Source organism: Tupaia chinensis, unplaced genomic scaffold, assembly GCF_000334495.1.
Source record: "Tupaia chinensis unplaced genomic scaffold, TupChi_1.0 Scaffold000495_1, whole genome shotgun sequence".
NCBI classification, from domain to species: Eukaryota; Metazoa; Chordata; class Mammalia; order Scandentia; family Tupaiidae; genus Tupaia; species Tupaia belangeri.
The window spans coordinates 362,698-368,697 of record NW_006160007.1 but is presented as its reverse complement, the minus strand read 5'-3'; positions in this window follow the sequence as shown (position 1 = coordinate 368,697).

Sequence of the window (6,000 nt, the reverse complement as noted above, 5' to 3'; positions counted from 1 at the left end):
ATTAAGATAGGACCGAGTATTTATTGTATAACAGTTTCAGAAAAAGCTATGGAACCTGTGTGAGATTAGAACTAGGAGAGGATAAAGAACTTTTCCACAGAAAAAGTTTAGGAGAAAGTGGTTAAAAAAAGAATATATTTGATTTTCAGCCTGCACCCCATTGAGTCGAACCCATTCATTTAATGAAATAATTTTGAGTTGTTAATTTAAGTCTGTTTTTAGTATTTTTTAAAATTAACTTTAGAGTAGTTTTGGTATGCAGAAAGAGCTATTCAGAATTTTATATGGTTTCTAAAATTAACGTTAGGTACAGCAACAATGTTGAAACCCTAGTTCTTCCTTATGCTTTTAAGTTCTACTTATATTATTCTATGTATTCTCTTCACAATTTTTAACATTCACTTTTAAAGATCTTTTGATTAACACTGGGTCCTAATTACAAATTTAAATCATTTAATTCCTTTGACTATTTTAGACTGCATATTTAAATCTGACATATTTGATTCTCCTAAGTGCTTTAATTGTCTAACTTGACAAACAAACCCTCCCTTATAAACCTAGTAAGCAGACTTAGGAATATAATGAATTTCTAGTGTTCTTAAAATATCAAATGGAGTTTATAAGTTATGAAAGATTTCGAATTAAAAATTGCGATTCTAAGTTAAATATGTGACTACACATTTAAATTTGTAGTTATTAGGTGGCCCCTCTGGTAGGCCAAATTTTCTTAAACATAGAAGTTCTTAAATGCTGGGACCAACAGTTGCCGTAATGGCTATGTCGCTGGACTCCCATGTAGTTGACTGCGGTTCGAGTCCTGGACCTGTTGGCTTAAACTCACGCTGAGTGCATGTGCATGGGTGTCCAAGATCCCGACAGGAGAATGGAGAAGGGATTGTGGCATGGTCATCCCCTCTGGGGGGTGATTTCTCGCTTTCTGTCTCTCTGTCTCTCTCTTTCTGGTGAGTGCACATGCCCTATAGCAAAACCTCTCCCCCACCCCCCAAAAAAAGTTCTTAAATACCAAATATTAAAACTGTGGAGGTTTTTTTTTTTTCCATATTTGCATACTGATATCTGAAATCTAGTTCTTTGGGAGATTATGAGATATTTATTGCAAGGAAGATATTTAGCCTTTAGAGTAACTAATGTGGATTTCGACAGGAGAGTTCTGTGAGATAAAGAGTTGCATGCAGTTACAACAATTATTTTTGCCAGTTAAGGATACAATTATATTGCCCCATCTATGATGCAGTGATGCTTTCTCAGCATCTTTGCATTGCAAAAAGAAAAATTTCAGTCAGAATGCTGATGGGAAACTTGTCAGCAACTTTGATGTGAGGCATTAAACTCTATTGGTAATTGTTATGTCAATGACTCTAAACTCAAAGGAGGTTTTCCCATGATCCAGGACCTCTAGATTCATACTTCACACATTACCTAATTCTTTTTCCTACTCGTAGACATCTGCAACTTGAACCTAGGTTGATCACCTCATTAGATTTTCTATTTCCCTATTTTTTTTTAGATATGTAGGTGTATTTTCTGTCTACTTCTAATCACCTTTGAACTTGATGGAAGCCTGCGTGCTTTCATTATCCTGGACCACCCAACTCATACAGATATTAGGATGATAATAACCAGTTGCAGTTTTAATATCTCACATAGTTCCCAGGTTATTTTACTAACAATGAAAATGCAGTGAAAAATTAAAATATGGATGTAGAACTCATTTGGAGATTTTATGCTGTAACTGGTTCTGTATTTTTGCACCTAACAGTCATAGAAAGTGGGGATTTTTTTTTTAATTTTGTATATGTAAATATATTTGTATGCAAAAAGGCTAGATAACCTATCCCAAAACATGTACCTAATAATGAACAGACTTAAGATCCAAACTCAGTTTTATTGCATAGTACTCTTGTAATCCCTGCCTCTCCTTAAAAGTTCAGCAAAGGAGACTAAAAGAATAAACACTGAAAGAAAAATTTTCAGTATTTTTTTTGTTTTATTATAGAAATATAAACAGGACCAGCTTTGGCCTGGTGGTTAAGGCCCCATGGCTAATCTTGCAGTTTGAGTCCTGCACCCAATGGCTTGAGAAACACACCAGGCAAGTGTACTTGTGTGGCCAAAATCCACAAAGGAGGAATAAATGGAGAAGGGATTGTGGCATGACCACTCTCCATGGGATGTGCTTTCTCACTTTTCTCTCTCTGTCTTTCTGTTTCTCTCTGGCAAGCACGTGCATCCATTAGCAATCAATCAATCACTGGAAACAAAAGGTGTCTGCATTGTTCTTGTTAAGTCTTTCCAACCAACTTTTTTAAGAAGCACGTGATGGAAAAGCAAATTCCTATTATACACATCCTTGACTGTCTAGATAGACTGGACTTACGAGACATGGCAATTTTTATATACAAGAATGCCGGCATTTTTCTTTGCTATATTTCAAACATGGTAGAACTTTCTCAGAGCAGATTCACAGGTGTGTCTGCTAGAAATCCACCCTATGCTCCATGTTGGTGTTGATTGCCATCACTCCCAAGGGAATAAAATGAAAACCTGCAAAATAAAATGTAGTTTTATAGATCTGATTTTCAAGCCTCTCTTACCCTTTTATTTTTAAAGCAGTAGAACTGTTTCTGGACATTAAATTTTGTATAAAGTCAATGTTTAAAGAGCATCAAGCAGGGTGACCCTATTCTAAATATGAGTTAGAGAGATCTGACACTTTTCCCCTCTACCCTTCCAGAGGACCCTTATACAGTCCTTAGCACCCACAACAGTTCATGGAGTAGGGTTTAAGTACTACTCTCATAGAAAGTTCATGATGGTCTGAGCATAGCATTTCCTTAAGGGGGAAAAAAAAATGTCTGTGGAGATCACGTTTTGGAAATTCTATGCTCCAAGAAGGAGGGAACTTGAGGATCTCTATGGACGCAGATATCATGCTGACCACATCTCTGCCATCTAACATAAGAAACAATGGCGTTATTGTTCCAGCCACACAGAAGCCTAAGATGACGTTTGCCAGATGCAGTGCATCTCTACCATCTTATCGAAGGCAAATATGTATTTGTCAGGGAGTAACTGGTAAGTTTGGCGGATGGAGGCAGGTCTCTGTGGGAGACTGTTTCCTCCCCTCTGTTTTATGTCTAACCCCAAATATGTTTTTTTGCAATTTAGAAGAGTTTATCAGGATAAAGCCTTTCTATGCAGGGGGTTATTCTAGTTACTCTCCCCCGCCTCCCCAATTCTGCTTTTCCCACCACTGGGCATCAGGCAAGAAAATATTGAAGAAGAGGGAAAATGCGTCCAGGCCAACCTTGTTGGTTAACATTGGCCTCGTGGAGACCCAGACTTTGTAATGCTTGAATGCTCAATCCACATGTAATTTATATCACAGTTATTGATTGCTTCTGCTACCTTGGAATTATGGAAACAGACTTGGAAGTCATCAAGCAAAAAGGTAGAGACTATTATTGTAGCGCTTACACCATCCAATAGTTTGTGGTTTTCCTTTTGCATAAACTGAGGAGTTGAAATCCAAGGCCAAGTGGGAATCACAGCCATAAAAAAACATGGGCATCTATTTTATTCACTCAAACCATATTGAAGAGCTTTGACGATATTACCCGCCCCTAAGTGCACCCCCCAACATTTCAACCCCAAATCCCCTTAAAGATTAACAAGCTGACAAACCTTGCTAATGTCAAGGAGAGGAGAACAGCTCCCTGCTAGCAGCCGGAAATGGTCTCCAGACTTCCTCTTTCTTCAGCTGAGGACACTATGTAACCATTCAAAAATGTGAAAGTTTCTTAAAGCATGATGACTATTACAGGACTGAGACACAGGCTTCTCCCTAAACCAGGTAGCAACATTCAGCCAATGAATCAGATCCCAGTCTGGCCTGATGTTCAACAAGGAGATGATTTATAATGGGATACAGGGGCAGCCGGCGGATACACCTCAAAGGATGGATAATCCAGACCAGCTGGGCACACATTGTGACACTTCTCTCCCCTCCATGTCATTTTCTCCCTGCAGAATGTGGGGAGAGCAGGTCTTTGAGAGGGCAGCTGGGAGACAGTACATGAAGATGCAGGAGTACCAAGAATTGGTTCCACTACAAGTCTTTCAGCCCAGAAGAAGTACCCCAGTGGGAATTAGGAATTCTAGAACTTTTTTTTTTTTTTTTAAGTTGCAATACATAGGAAGATTATTTCTTCCTTTCTTTTTTCTTTTTCTTTTTACTTTTTGGTGGGGGGATAGTAGAGGAAAATGTGACTGAGTTCATGGAAGAGCATCCTTTATATTTATTAAAAGGTTATTAGTTCTGGGCCAACAGTTGGTATGGAGGTTAAGGCAGCTAGATCCCATATGGCTGACTGAAAGGTTTAAGTACCAGTGGCTTGAAAAAAACACAGTGTGTGTGTGTGTGTGTGCGTGTGTGTGTGTCTGTGTGCATGCCCAAAATCCCAAGAAGAGATTGAAGGAGGAGGGCCAGTGACCTGGCCATCACTCCTGGGGTTAATTTTTTACTTTTCCTCTCTCTCTATCTCTTTGTTTCTCCACCAAGCATGTGCTCCCTATAGCAAAACTAAGAAAAAAAAAAGTCATTTGTTCTATAGGGTACAATATTCTTTGGACCATAATAACTGCATTGTTTTTTTGTTCTACCTATTATAGATATATAATAAGCTATTACACTTACCAGTTGTAAGTATAAACTATATTTTGTAGCATAACAATATGCGTGGTATATAATATTACTACATCAGGAAACAAATGTGTAAATAATATACAGATGTTATTCTAAAATATGTGAAATGTATAGACATACATTGTAATATAAGGAGTAATATTCACAACATGCCAAAATGTACATTTTATATTTTCAGAAATATCCTCAAATCTTTTTCTATAGGAAACAAATATTAAGAAATTTAATTGTGGTATTTTCAGCATTTTAACTGTAGCTGAACTCATGAATCCGGGTAAACATGGGTCGATCAATTGTAGCCAGGCATCCTCACTACCGTATCCTCTTTTTCCTTCCTAAAATGAAAAAAGAAAAAAAAATCTGACACCGATGTGTGGGATAATTTCCCCCTGTTCCAGCCCATTCTCCAATTCTTGGCAGACACCAACTGGGTGTCCATTCAACTCGATTCTGACACTGCATACTCGAGATTAGCATCAGATCCTCTGAGCCAAGGGCTCAGTCCCAGAAAACTGCCTCCACTTTGGACGTCAATCACAAGTCACCTGTGCTTCTGACCCATAAATCAGAGGTTTCCATGATCCTGTCTTCAGGTGTGATCATTCGCTTTGCTGTGTGCTTCAATGGCTCACAGAAATCAGGAGAGAGTTCACTGACTGGATTACAGGTTTATTGTAAACAGATACATCTCAGGAACAGTCAGAAGGAGGAGATGCGCAGGATGAGACATGGAGGAAGGGCTTGGAGCTCCCACATCCTCTCCAGGCACTCCGCCCTCCTAGCACTTCCACTCCTGAACCCAGGAGCCCTCCAGATCGGTTCAGAGGCTGCTGTGGAGGCTTCTTTCTGCAAGCACAGCCAATTGTTCGCTAAGTCTCTGGCCTCTCTCTCCTGCCTGGAGAATGGAAAGTGAGACTGAAAATTCCCAGCTTCTAATCAAGGCTTGGTCATTCTGCTGACCAGCCCCAACAGGGATGCTGTGGAGAAGCTCAGCAAGAGTCACCTCATTAGAGCCAAAGATGCTTCTCTCTCTCCTGAAATCGAAGAGATTAGAAGCTCTGTGTTGGGACCAGGGGCAGAGACCAAATACTAGAACAAAAGAAGTTCTGAGCACCTTCATCAGTTAGGAAATTGCAAAGGTTTTAGGAGTATGATGGCAAGAACTGGGAATAAACACAAAATAGTTCTCATTACATGACAGTCTCACACTATGTTCGCTGCCAACGTCATGGCAAAAAACTCATTTCCCCAAACTATATCATTTCCATGACAAT